Source organism: Mustela nivalis, assembly GCF_964662115.1.
Source record: "Mustela nivalis genome assembly, chromosome: 4".
Taxonomy (NCBI): domain Eukaryota; kingdom Metazoa; phylum Chordata; class Mammalia; order Carnivora; family Mustelidae; genus Mustela; species Mustela nivalis.
Window position 1 is genome coordinate 94,098,621 of NC_139023.1, and position 14,344 is coordinate 94,112,964.

At 34.5% G+C, this 14,344-nt stretch overlaps 1 long non-coding RNA gene across 2 annotated transcripts in view; it reads left to right on the top strand.

The window, feature by feature from the left end:
- The first annotated feature begins 13,302 nt into the window (after positions 1–13,302).
- Positions 13,303–14,344, top strand: part of LOC309863293 — a 60,644-nt gene continuing 59,602 nt past the window's right edge. For both annotated transcript variants that reach the window (XR_014310971.1, XR_014310972.1), the window contains exon 1: positions 13,303–13,388. This is a non-coding gene — a long non-coding RNA (uncharacterized lncRNA). The remainder of the gene's footprint in view (positions 13,389–14,344) is intronic.

Sequence of the window (14,344 nt, forward strand, 5' to 3'; positions counted from 1 at the left end):
CACAAGTAGGCAAAGAGGCAGGCAGAGAGAGAGAGAGGGGAAGCAGACTCCCCACTGAACAGAGACCCTGATGCGGGCCTCAATCCCAGGACCCTGAGATCATGACCTGAGCTGAAGGCAGAGGCTTTAACCCACTGAGCCACCCAGGTGCCCTCAAATCTTCATTTAGAAAAAATAAACAAAACCCTATAAAAACATTTTTGCCTTTCTTCATGCCCAGAGCACCTAAAAAGAAATACACAATTAAAAGTACTACATTATCTATGGAGACATCTAAAATATTTCTTTCATTTCTCTCTTTGACAACAGAACCTTTAGGCTTTACCTTAAGAGTGGAGTGAATGCCTCCCAAATTTACCCTCTGTAGTACTTTTTAAAATCTAACTCTTGAATTGGATATAATGGGCTTAACACCTTAGACACTTCAGGGGGCAGAAATCCTTGCCTTTCTAAGTAAGAGTTATCTTCTGTCAGCCCACAGAAATGTTATCGAAAATAGAAAGCGTCAATAGAAATGTCATCTAAAACCAGAGCTTATAAGCTGCAAACTATTCTGTAAATTGTTTTTGACACTTGGCTATGCTTTTTATGCATTGGTGCTATCTACTAATGCCCCCACTTTATAACCAGTCCACTTTATTCCTGCAGGTACTTCATATTTTACATTCGATTTGTAATATCATTCTCAGATGGTCTACACTAAATTGAGCCAGATAATAATTGATTACCTGGAACGCTATTAGGATTTTCCTCTGATGGTTCTCTCTAATTTCCTTACATTGCAAGTTCAAAATTTTTATGAGATTCCTAAGATGGGTCCCTTGATAGAGTAAGTTTGGAAAGTCATCTATTGGCTAGTTCTCTTTTTAAAATAAAATATTAAATTCTCTGAATACTAAAAGAATTTAAAAAAATATTTGTTTAATGATGTTTTTCCAAACTTATGTAACCAAAGATTCCCTCTTATGCTACACACTTCAAATTAAACATATTAACATCTTGTAACACTGATTTTTAGTAAACACTTTTTGGGAAAAAACTATGTTGTTGTGCACATTTGTATTATGTATATGTTTTAAAGCCTCTAAAATTTGTTTTAGAAGCTGTTTTTGATGGTTTTATCTGTTTCAATAGAGTATACTATCTAAATTAAAAATGCATCTACATGATGGTTCTAGTTATTGTATGAATTTATTAAAAACCTAAAAGCAATGATTAGGGGAAAACTTTATAGACTAGGATGTGAGTGGTACCATATAAAGCTGGGCAACATAGCACCCTTGTAATGACAAAGTTAAAATCAAAAGCAGAATGTGGTTGTATCACCACAATTGATTTATTCTTTATTAGAATGGTGCAGTTCTCTATTCTTTCTGCATGCAAAATGACTGATGTAGATTAAGTAGGCAAGAAGACTAATCATTACAGTTTAGTTTGTAATATTATATTAAGAATAAAAAAGTACAAGACTACATCACTCATATATTTCTGATGGGGATGCAAAATTATAGAGCCTTTCTGGGACACAGTTTGATAGTTTCTTAAAAATTTAAGTATACACTCACCATTAGATTCACCAATCTCACTGTTACGTGTTAACTGCAAAGAATGAAAATTTATAATCACACAAAATGCCCGTGTTTATAGCAATTATATTCATAATGGCCTCAAACTCAAAATAACAAAATGTTCTTCAGTGAATTAGTGGATAAACAAGTGGTACATTCATGTAATAGAATACAACTCAGTGATAAAAATATAACTTAGATGTCTCTTAAATGTATTATGCCAAGTGAAAGTAACCAGAGTCAAAAAGTCCCTTACTAAATGATTCCACTAATATGAAATTCTGTAAAAACTAAAACAATAAAGATGGAGAAGATATAGGTGGTTGCCAGAGACTAGGGTTGGGGGGTGCATTTGATAAAAAATTAAGTAGCTTAGGGGTGCTTGGGTGGTTCAGTCAGTTAAGTATTAGACTCCAGATTTTGGCCAATGTTCATGATCTCATGGGTGGTGAGATGGAGTCCTGCATCTGGCTCTGTGCGTAGTGTGGACTCTGAGATTCTCTCTCTCCTCCCTTTATCCCTCCCTCCACTCACACTAGCTTTCTCTCTCTCTCTGAAATAAATAAGTAAAATCTTTTCAGAAAATTAAGTAACGTAAAGGAATTTTTGAAGATGAGGAATCTGTTCTATATTCTGATTGTGGTGATAGTTACATGACTCTTTCTATTTGTCATATCTCACAAAATTGTAAAAAAAAAGTGTGAATTTTACTGTATAGAAATTTAAAAATCAGTATGTTAAATATTCAACATGTAATTAAAAAATAAATGGATGGCAATATATTTATTTTAGAAGTAGTCTCTCCAAATAGATATATAGATAGATATAGTGATTATCTTTTTTATAAAATTATAATATATAGTTACTAGAAATACAGACAAATTCAACAACACCATACAAAATGGAAATTAAGTGACTGTAATGGTTTACATCAAGAAGTAGAATGTATGGCAACAGGATGGGGTGCCCACATTTTTGGATGAGGATTGCTCTCAGTTTCCTGGCTTTTGTTTCAAGTAGTGAGTTTTGGGTACTCATATTCTAAAAATATTACTTAGAAAACCCTACATCTTTTCATTAAATAATCAAATAGACAAAACTTGATAGTAAGTTAGTAAAAGAGAAAATATTTCTAGTAAAATTATCTTACAAGCAGTTGAGAGAGAAAGAAAACAGAAAAGTAAATTTTCAAGGAAGAGAAAATACGAGTTGTAATCAAGGTTTCACCAGAGTCCCCAAAAGAAAAAAGATAAGAGAATAAAGGAACAGTATTATTTGAAAAGATAAAGAAGAGAAATTTTCAAAATTGGTAAAAATCAGAAATCCTCAAACCCGCCAAGAATGGACAGCAATCCCTGTACCAATGGATGAAAGATTACTCTAAACTTTGCTGTGAAAGAAAGAAGGTGTGGGGGGTGGTGGGAGTCAAGGCTCAGAGACAAGACCCTTTGCCCTTCTTTGCTTCTGCTTTTATTGGTCCTTCATGATAAACACAAAACTTTATCACTGTTTCTCAAGCACGTGATGTGTGACAAAGGGTCTTACTGGAACTAGGAGGCTGTATTTACAGGAATGATATAATATGCTAATCTCTGTGTTCTAAACTCTGCCAAACATAGCCTAGGGGACAATGCATATATCTCTTAGATCACAGGGCAGGTGTTTGGGCTAGGAAAGCTTTGGGGAAGGCAACTCCCTATCGCATTCCTATGGCCAAGTGGTTACAAGGGCGTTGGTATTCCAAAGACCTAAGCCCTTCTTTGAAAACTAAACCCCTTCACATGTCACATTTTACCAAGCCAGGTATTATGGATGATTTCATGCTGTACATTAACCCCAACACAAGCCCATAAAGTCAAATATTTAGAAAGCAGGATAAATACACAGAAACTGACACCTTTATACATTGAAGTATATTTTCAGAATATCAAAACAAGAAAAAGTCCTAAGAACAGAGAAAAAAGATAACTTGACAGCAGTCTTCTCAATAAAAACCAGAATGAAGATAATGATATTTTTAATATGTTGTCAGTAAATAACTGCCAAACTATAATTCTATAATTAAAAAAGTTATCTTTTGAACATGCATGCAGAATTTTTGTCCTCAGTAATAGCTAAGTAAATTATCACATTGCCCTCTAGCAGATAAAAACTTGAGATGATGTACAAAAAACATCCTGCTTTTAGGCACTAGAGAGTGACAAAAGCAGGTCCTCTTCCTTTTCTCTTCCTTGACACAGAGTTGACACATTTGGAAGTATGAAACAGTACTGGATAGATTTCCTGTTGTCATGGCACCTAGCATGAGGGCACACAGAGTCTTAATCATGTGGCATGGGTAAATTTTCTATAGACTTCCTTTACTCTTTCTGATTTGAAGAACAAGACAACAGAATTGGTAAAACCAAAACTGCTGAAAAGTGTGGGGAGACCACAAGGAGGAGGGAAGAGGTACCCCCAATTCTGTTTATTAACTTACCCAGTATTTGGGTGAAAGTGGAGCTACCACATGAAAGTAGAGTCTAGGGAGTCCAGCTAAACTGTGCTGAGGTTTTACCTGCCACCCAAGAAATATGGTCTAACCAATTTAATAGTCTATTAAAGTAATCAGCTAACAATTCAATTTTAAAGAAGTAAAACCAACCAACCAAGAATGACAACAATAACGAAAGTCTTTAGATAATATAACACAACATAGATTCCCCACACATAACATTTATAATGTCCAGAATAAAATCTAAAATCACTCAACATCAAGAATCAAAGAAATATGACTTATTCTCAAAAGAAATGATTATCAAGGTTTAATAACCCTATAATGGCATAGATGAGGGAGATGTAATTAACAGAAATGAATTTTGAAGGATATTATATTTATGCTTGGTCAATGGTATAAAGGAATATGGTATAAAGGGATATATGTTTAAAACAAATGAAGTCATAAGAACTCTAAAGAGAGAAATATAAACTATAAAAAATAACCAATAGAAATTCTAGAAACAAAAGTTCCATATCTGAAATTAAAAATTCACCAAAAAGCCTTAACAGGAAAATGGAATTGACACAAGAAATAGTGAATTTGAAAATAGATCAATTAAAGTCATTTGGTTCAAAGAAAAGAGAAAAAGATTTTAACGGAAAAACAAAAAACCAAGCCTCAGAAACAAGTGGAACAATATCAAAAGGTATAATATGTGTAACTGGAGTCCCAAAAGAGAGGACCAAAAAGAAAAAGGCAGATAACGATATGTGAGAAAATAATGATTAAAAAACTACATAATTTGATAACATATATTTATTGGAGTCCCAATAAAGTAGAAAAATATTAGAAGATACAATGACAAAAATATCCTCAGATTTGTGAAAAACATAAATTTGTAGATTCAAGAAAGGAGTAAATTCTAAGAACAAATATTACAAACAAGAAAAAAACCCATTCAGACACATAAGAGTCAAATTACTGAAAAGCAAACATACAAGAAAAACTAGCAAATAACTAGAATGACAACAACAACAAAATGTGACTCACTACATAAAGAGAAACAAAAATTCAAATGACCACAATTTCCTGTTCAGAAATTAGAGAGGCAAGAAATCAGTGACAAAAATGCTGAAATGAGGAAAAAATAAAATTAATCCAGAATTTTTATCTAGCTAAAATTTTCTTCAAGAATGAAAACAAAATAAAAACACATTTTGACACAGAAAACTGAGAACTGATCACCATCCTACTCATACAACCTGAACTACTGAAGGATGTTTTTCAAGCTGAAAAATTATATATAAACAATACATATCTTTGGAAAGAAATAAAGAGAATCAGAAGTGGTTTGGCAAAATATAAACCCTGTTTTCCTCCAAATTTCTTTAAAACACAGAACTGTTTTGTTTGGCCCTGTTTGTTCATGGCCCTGTTTGGAAGATGGCCAGTTTGAGTTAAGACAACAAAAAATTTTACCAGCTTTAGAGCTATTTCTCTCACTGTACCAAAGCAGGAAATCTAATTCATAACTCCACTCATTGTTTTTGCAACCTTCAGCCTGTCTGATGAAAGTACCTAACCAGAGGACACAGAAAGTTGCATAGCTGATTCAATAGCCCTGTGTACAGTGGCACTCAAACAGGGAACACAGCCCATGGTTATTTGGTCTTCAGAGCAAAAGTGGTAGCCTCACCTGACCACAGCATTCAGTATACACTCTGGCCTGATTAAGGTCTCCAAGCAATGCGCTATACACACACTGAGTCTTGCTGCTCTGCCAGGAAAGGAAACAACTCATAGCCCGATCTGCTACCTATCTTCTTACCAATGAGTATTTACTTTAAATGTAAATGGATTAAATTCTCTAATTAAAAACACAGAAATGTTGAATGGATTAACAAATAAGATTCAACAATATGCTGTGTACAAGAGAGTAATTTTAGCTTTAAAGACATACATAGACTGAGAGTAAAACAATGGAAAAAGACATTTCAATCAAATGGTAACCAAAAAAGGCAAAGGTAGTTATATGTGCATCAGACAAAACAGATGTTTAAAATGGTTTAAAAAGAGGAAAAGAAAGTCATTATATAATGGTAAAGGATTCAATATATCAAGAAGATAGAACAATTGTAAATATGTACCCAATATTGAGGCACCTAACTATACAAAGTAAAAACTAACAAAGCTAAAAAAACACATAAACAGTAATACAATAATAATTGAAGACTGTCTCTCAAAGTGAATAAATCATGCAGAGACTCAATAAGGAAATGGTGCACTTGAACAACACTCCAGACCAAATGGATCTAACACACAGACACAGAACAGTATATTCAATAACAATCGAATGCACATTCTTCTTAAGTGTACATTTAATGTTTTCTAGGAAAGATCATATGTTAGGTCATAAAACAAGTCTTAGCAAGTTCAAGAAGACTGCAATCATATCAAGTATCTTCTTTAACCACAATGGCATGAAACTAGAAATCAATAATGAGGAAAACCAGAAAATTCATGAACACAGAAATTAAACAACTCTTCCCAGACAACCAGTAGATCAAAAAATAAATTAAAAACGAAATAAAAAAGGTTTCTTGAGACAAATGAAAATGGAAACACACACACCAGAACTCCAGAACTTGTGAAATGCATCAAAAGTTATTCCAAGACAGAAATTCACAGCAATAAATACATATATTAAGAAACAAGAAAGATTGCATATAAACAACCTATCCATGCTTTAAAGAATTTAAAAAAGAAAAACAAACTAAACCCAAAGTTAGCAGATAAAAGGAAACGATAAAAATTAGAGCAGAAATGAATGAAATAGAGGAGAGAAAAACAATAGAAAAAAATTAACCAAACTAAGAATTGATTCTCCGAAAAGCTAAACTAAATTAACAAACTGTTAGCTAGAATAACCAAGGAAAAAGAGAGCACTCAAATTAACAAAATTGTAAATGAAAAGGGACACATTACAATGGTTCCTACAGAAATTCAAAGAAACTACTATGAACAACTATATGCTAACAGGTTGAACAATGAATAGAAATGGGAAAAGTCTCAGAAACATACAGCTTACCAAGACTGAATCAGGAAGAAAGAGAAAATCTGAATAGAACAACTACTAGTAAGGAGACTAAATCAGTATTAAAAAATCTCCCAACCTTCAATTTTTTTTGGAACAGCTTCAGGAGAATAGGTATTATTTCTTCTTTGAATGTTTGATAGAATTCCCAGGGAATTCGTCAGGTCCTGGGCTCTTGTTTTTTGGGAGGTTTTTGATCACTGCTTCAATCTCATTATTAGATATTGGTCTATTCCAGTTGTCAATTTCTTCCTGATTCAGTTTTGGAAGTTTATAGGTTTCCAGGAATGCATCCATTTCGTCTAGGTTGCTTAACATTTTGGCATATAACTATTGATAATAATTTCTGATAATTGTTTCTATCTCCTTGGTGTTAGTTGTGATCTCTCCCTTTTCATTCATAATTTTATTAATTTGGGTCCTCTCTCTTTTCTTTTGGATTAGTTTGGACAATGGTTTATTGAATTTATTGATTCTTTCAAAAACCAGCTTCTAGTTTCATTGATGCGTTCTACTGTACCTCTAGTTTCTATCTCATTGATCTCTGCTCTAATCTTGATTATTTCCTTTCTTGTGTGTGGGGTTAGCTTAATTTGTTGTTGATTCTCAAGTTCTTTAAGCTGTAAAGAGAGCTGGTGTATTCTGGATTTTTCAATTTTTTGAGGGAGAATTGGATGACTATGTATTTCCCCCCTACGGACCGCATTTGCTGTATCCCATAGGTTTTGGGCCAAAGTGTCTTCATTCTCATTGGTTTCCATGAATTGTTTAAGTTCTTCTTTGCTTTCTGGTTGATCCAAGCATTCTTAAGCACGGTGGTCTTTAGCTTCCAGGTGTTTAAATCCCTTCCAAACTTTTTCTTGTGGTTGAGTTCCAGTTTCAAAGCATTGTGGTCTGAGAATATGCAGGAAATAATCTCAGTCTATTGGTATTGGTTGAGTCCTGATTTGTGACCCAGTATGTGGTCTATCCTGGAGAAAGTTCCATGTGCACTCGAGAATGAGTATTCTGTTGTTTTAGGGTGGAACGTTCTGTATATATCTATGAAGTCCATCTGGTCCAATGTGTCAGTCAATGCTCTTGTTTCTTTATTGATATTCTGCTTGGATGATCTGTATATTACTGAGAGTGGTGTGTTAAGATCCCATACTATTAATGTATTCATATCAGTATGACTCTTTATCTTTATTAACAGTTATCTTATGTAGTTGGCTGCTCCCATATCGGGGGGCATAAATATTTACAACATGTGTTGGAGAGGATGTGGAGAAAGGGGAACCCTCTTACACTGTTGGTGGGAATGCAAGTTGGTACAGCCAATTTGGAAAACAGTGTGGAGATTCATCAAAAAATTAAAAATAGAGCCACTCTATGACCCTGTAATTAATTGCATGACCCTGCGATCGCACAACTGGGTATTTACCCCAAAGATACAGACATAGTGAAAAGAAGGGCTATCTATACCCCAATGTTCATAGCAGCAATGGCCACAGTGGCCAAACTGTGGAAAGAACCAAGATGTCCTCAGTGGACGAATGGATAAAGAAGATATGGTCCATATATACTAGGGAGTATTATGCCTCCATCAGAAAGGATGAATACCCAACTTTTGTATCCAACATGGATGGGACTGGAAGAGATTATGCTGAGTGGAATAAGTCAAACAGAGGAAGTCAATTATCATATGGTTTCGCTTATTTGTGGAGCATAAGGAATAACACAGAGGACATAGGGAGATGGAGAGGAGAAGTGAGTTGGGGGAAACTGGAGGGGGAGACCAACCATGAGAGACTGTGGGCTCTGAGAAACAAACAGGGTTTTGGAGGGGATGGGAGTGGGAGGTTGGGGGAGCCTGGTGGTGGGTATTATGGAGGACACATATTGCATGGAGCACTGGGTGCATGAATAATGAATTCTGGAACACTGAAAAGAAAAATAAATAAATAAAAATTAAAAAAAAAAATCTCCCAACCAAGAAAAGCACAGCACTTGATAGCTTTTAAATATATATATTTATTTATTTGACAGAGAGAGAGATCACAAGTAGGCAGAACAGCAGGAAGAGAAATGGGGGGAAGCAGGTTCCCTGATAAGCAGAGAGCCTGATGTGGGGCTCAATCTCAGGACCCTGAGATGATGACCTGAGCTGAAGGCAGAGGCTTAAACCACTGAGCCAACCAGGAGCCCCAGCACCTGATAGCTTTATAGGTGATTTTTACCAAGCATTTAAGGAAAAATTAGTACCTATCCTTCTCAAACTCTTCCCAACAAATCAAAGAAGAAGGAATACTGTCAAGCTCATTTTATAAGGCTAGCATTATCCTGGTACCCCAAACAGAAAAGAACACTACTAAAAAAGAAAACTACAGGCCAATATCCCTGATAAATAAAGATGGAAAAATTTTTTTTTAAATATAACTGATAATATATATTCTGTTCCTTTTATCTAATATTTCTGTGGTATTACAATATCTTGCTTACAATTATCATTATGGTATACTTTTTTAAAGATTTTATTTATTTATTTGACAGTGAGAGAGATCACAAACAGGCAGAGTGACAGACAGAGAGAGATGAGGAGAAGCAGGCTCCCTGCTGAGCAGAGAGCCCAATGCGGGACTCGATCCCAGGCCCCTGGGATCATGACCTGAGCCGAAGGCAGAGGCTTAACCCACTGAGCCACCCAGGCGCCCTGGAAAAATTTTTGATAAAATAATGGGAAACCAAATTCAGAAGCAAAAATTGATCATTTTGGATTTATGCCTGGGATGCAAATATGACTCAACATATTTAAAGGAATAGAGTAAATGTTGAAAGCAATAATAAGTGAAAAATTTCTAAAGTTAATGATAGACACCAAGCCACAGATTCAGGAAATTTAGCAAAAACTAAGCAATATAAATAACAAAAATCTTTACCTAGAAATATATTCACACTGCAGGAAACAGAAAACAAAAAAAATCTTTTAAAAAACCAAAAGGAAAGAAATAGGAGCAAGATTAAGAATTACATCAAATATATCTTTAGAAACCATATAAGTACGGAGATAGTTGAGTGAAATACTTAAAGTGTTGAAAGAACTTGTCCTCCAGTTTTCTTGGAAAAGTCTCTTATGAGAAATAATTCTGAATTCTCTCCTATCTAAAATGGGGTGTCGTGCTTATATGTAGCAAAATTTTGTCTGGATATAAAAATCATTGATTCTTCTCTCTTCTCTTAAATATCCTGTAGATGTTACCTCTTTCACTATCTGCAACTGTCTGTTGCTAGGGAGAAGTATAATCCCAATCTGATTTATTTTCCTTTACAAGTGACTTATTTTCACCCAAATGTTCAAAAAATTCTTCCCTTAACTGAAGTCCAATGACTTTACTAGAGTATATTTCAGTGTTAAGAATTTGGAGTAAATATTCCTGGATACAAGGTGTGCCTTTTCAGTTTATAGATAAAGTTGTCCTTTAAAAAAAAAAAAAAAAAAAAGATAAAGTTGTCTTTTAATTCAGGGAAGTTTTCTTGAATTATGGTTTTAAATACTGTTCAACTTTAATTTTTCTTTACATTTTCCATTATTTTGCCTTTTTTCTTCCTAATATACTGTAATCATCACTCACTGTTGCCTGGACATCTTTTTTTTTTTTTTTTAAAGATTTTATTTATTTATTTGACAGAGAGAGATCACAGTTAGGCAGAGAGGCAGGCAGAGAGAGAGAGAGAGAGAGGGAAGCAGGCTCCCTGCTGAGCAGAGAGCCCGATGTGGGACTTGATCTCAGGGTCCTGAGGTCCTGAGATCATGACCTGAGCCGAAGGCAGCGGCTTAACCCACTGAGCCACCCAGGCACCCTGCCTGGACATCTTAAACGAGACTTGCTGTACTTTTGATGTGATGATTTCCTTCACAGTCACAATCAATTTATTAAAAGACAATCAAATTTTAGTTTGTAATATTATAATCTAGGGTTCAACTGCTTTGTAATTACTTTTTAAAACTCATCTGCTGAAGTTAGGCTGTACTTTTCATCTTTCTTTCTTCTTTCCTTTTTCCTTAGAGTATTTTGGTTGTTAGAATTTTAAGATAACAAATCTAGGTAAATGTTAAATTTGGTTACAATACAATTAATTAACTCTATTACCATATTCCAGAACTGCTTACCTTGTTTGCAACACTGCTTCCCTAATTCCTGTAGCCACATGAGCTTTTCGTCAACAAGAATATATATTAGTTTTCTCAAATGAAGAAAAATTAGGTGTCCTTGATATCTTAGCACCATATATCTCACTAAAAATAGACTGAACTTACAATATTCTGCTTTTTCACTGGCACTTTGAAGAAAGGAAGTCTTCTCTCATCTTCAAACTAGATCTATGGACAAATTAATGGAGGTTCTCAGCAAGGTGATTTGTGTAAACTCTGGTATATGTTTGTACATATATATTTTATCCAGGGGTCGGGTTTGTGATTTTCCTTATATTCACAAGGGAGTACAAAACCAAAAACAACAATAACAAAGGTTAAGGATCATTTGGATGGAAGAAAGAGTAGTAAAATAAGTAGTAAAATAAGTAGGGCAATCACAATTTGTACACTTACTGGCTATGTCAGTACATCACTTACTACCTCTAGGGAATAAATTATTTTAAAACTTCTTGCCTTGAAAATTCTGTGATTCTAAGGCTAGAAGTTTTTCTCAAATGCTGGCTGTCAACAAATCTATTAGAGCAATTCACAGATATCCCTTCCTTGCTATCTTCATTATGTGGCACAATAATCCAATTTTGTGTTAGTCAGAGCTGTGGCCAGCTGAGCATAAAGCTATAAAATACTCTTAGTCTTAGACCTAAAAGACAGTGAAGATCCAACAGAGTGCACAGATTCCAGCACTTGAAGCCACTATTTTTTTTATGACATTTAGATTGAGCTTTTAAGGTCAGAGTTAAAAGAGAACACTTAATTTAGAAGGAAAGCTGCTGTGGACAGCAATTTAAAGTTCACACAGAAAAAGACTGGTCATTTTTCTCTGGTTATTTTTATGCTCAGGTTAGAAGTTAAGATACTCAGAAATCCCTCAAAGGAAATTTCTAACAACTAGTCCTCCCCTAATCTCACACCCTTCACACTTTATTAAAAAAAACAAAACAAGGGACGCCTGGGTGGCTCAGTTGGTTAAGCAGCTGCCTTCAGTTCAGGTCATGATCCCAACGTCCTGGGATCGAGTCCCACGTCCGGGCTCCTTGCTCAGCGGGGAGCCTGCTTCTCCCTCTGCCTCTGCCTGCCATTCTGTCTGCCTGTGCTCGCTCGCTCTCCCTCTCTCTCTCTCTCTGATAAATAAATAAAATCTTAAAAAAAAAACAAAAAAAACAAAAAAAACAAAAACAAATCTGGTGTAAGAGATTTGAATCTATAAAAAAGCAAATATTTTGTAGGCAACAGCATAATTATAAAAGAAAACTATCATTTAGAGTAGTGGTATTCAAATTGAATTCCTTGCAACTCTACCTCAGCAGCCACTTTCTCTGGCAAATAACTATCAAACTAAATGAGACTTAAAGACACTTCTTTAATCAGAATTTTCTTATTTATTTATTTATTTATTTATTTATTTATTTGACAGACAGAGATCACAAGTAGGCAGAGAGGCAGGCAGAGAGAGAAGAGGAAAGCAGGCTCCCTGCTGAGCAGAAAGCTCGATGTGAGGCTCGATCCCAGGACCCTGAGATCATGACCTGAGCCGAAGGCAGAGGCTTAACCCACTGAGCCACCCAGGTGCCCCCAGAATTTTCTTCTTAATCTATTATGATTGATTATAAGGTTTTGAATAAAGAAAATTTCAGCACTAAATGAATTAATTAATTAAATTTAAAGATGTTGTGAAAATTGTAACTATAAGGCAAAATGAGGTTAGATAGTGCTAGTGTCTGTTATAGACTGGATATTTGCACCCCTCCAAAATTTTTATGCTGAAGTCCCAAACCCCAATGCAACAGTATTAGAAGATGAAGTCTTTGGGGAAAAAAAAAAGATGAGGCGTTTGAGAGGTGTTTAGATTCTAAGGGCACAACCCTTGTAAATAGGATTAGTGTCTTTATAAAACAGACCTCCAGAGAGCCTTCTCCTTATTGCCCCCCACTACCCCCCCAGTCTTGTGATGACACAATGAGAAGGTGGCCACCCATGGACCAGGAAGTGAGCTCCCACCAGACAGTACATCTGCTGGTACTTTGACCTTGGACTTCCCAAGCCTCCTGAACTGTGAGAAAAAAATATTTGTTGTTTAAGCTACTCAGTCTATTAGCAGCTTGACTGTACTAAAATAGTGTCTGATATTAGAAAGTATTAGAAAGTTACATAAGACTAGACACTTTATTTTGATTACTGTTATCTTGTCTCACTTAGAACACTGCTTGGGACTTAGACATTATTCAGTAAGTACTTCATGAATGTGTGAAAATAAATGAATAAATTAGTACATTATATATATTATATACTGTAAAACATTTCATATGTATGAAGAAAGGAAGTCATTTCTAACTCACAGGTTCTCTACATAAAAGGCTTATCTGAAAAATAAAAGATATGCTATCAGATAACACTTCAAAGTCACACTAATGAATTAACCATTAGCTAATAAAAGTAAAAACTACAGATTATTCTTTGGTATTTCTGTATTCTTAAGATTCTCTAAACAAGGTTCTCCCAACATATTTTGAGTATGCACCCTAATATTTATACCCCAGTTTAGTTTCTTTTGTATCCAGTTGCAACAGTACTCATGTATTGTCATAGTGTAAAACACATGGAAAATAGAAATACAAAAACAGGTGATAAAGAAAAAATATATAAAATATGATACATTAAATGATTTGTGTTTATTTGTAATGATAATCATTTTTCCTTTCAATAAAACTATGATTAGTAAGAATATAGTTCTGTGAGAATGATGTGATTGACCTGGTATATTTAATTAAATCATCATGAATTTTATTTCCTTATGTCTAAAAAAGAACTAATATTAGAAGTATCAGGTCAATCATTTTCTTACTGCTTTTCTCTTTATACTTGCATTATCAGAGCTATATATAAACAATTTTACTGAAGGAACTTTTTAAGCTACTTGTCTAATTTTTTAAGATTAGTGCAGTTTATATGATATAATGTTTCTATAAACATTTAATGGGGACAGAAAGGTTTTAATACTTGAGGAACTT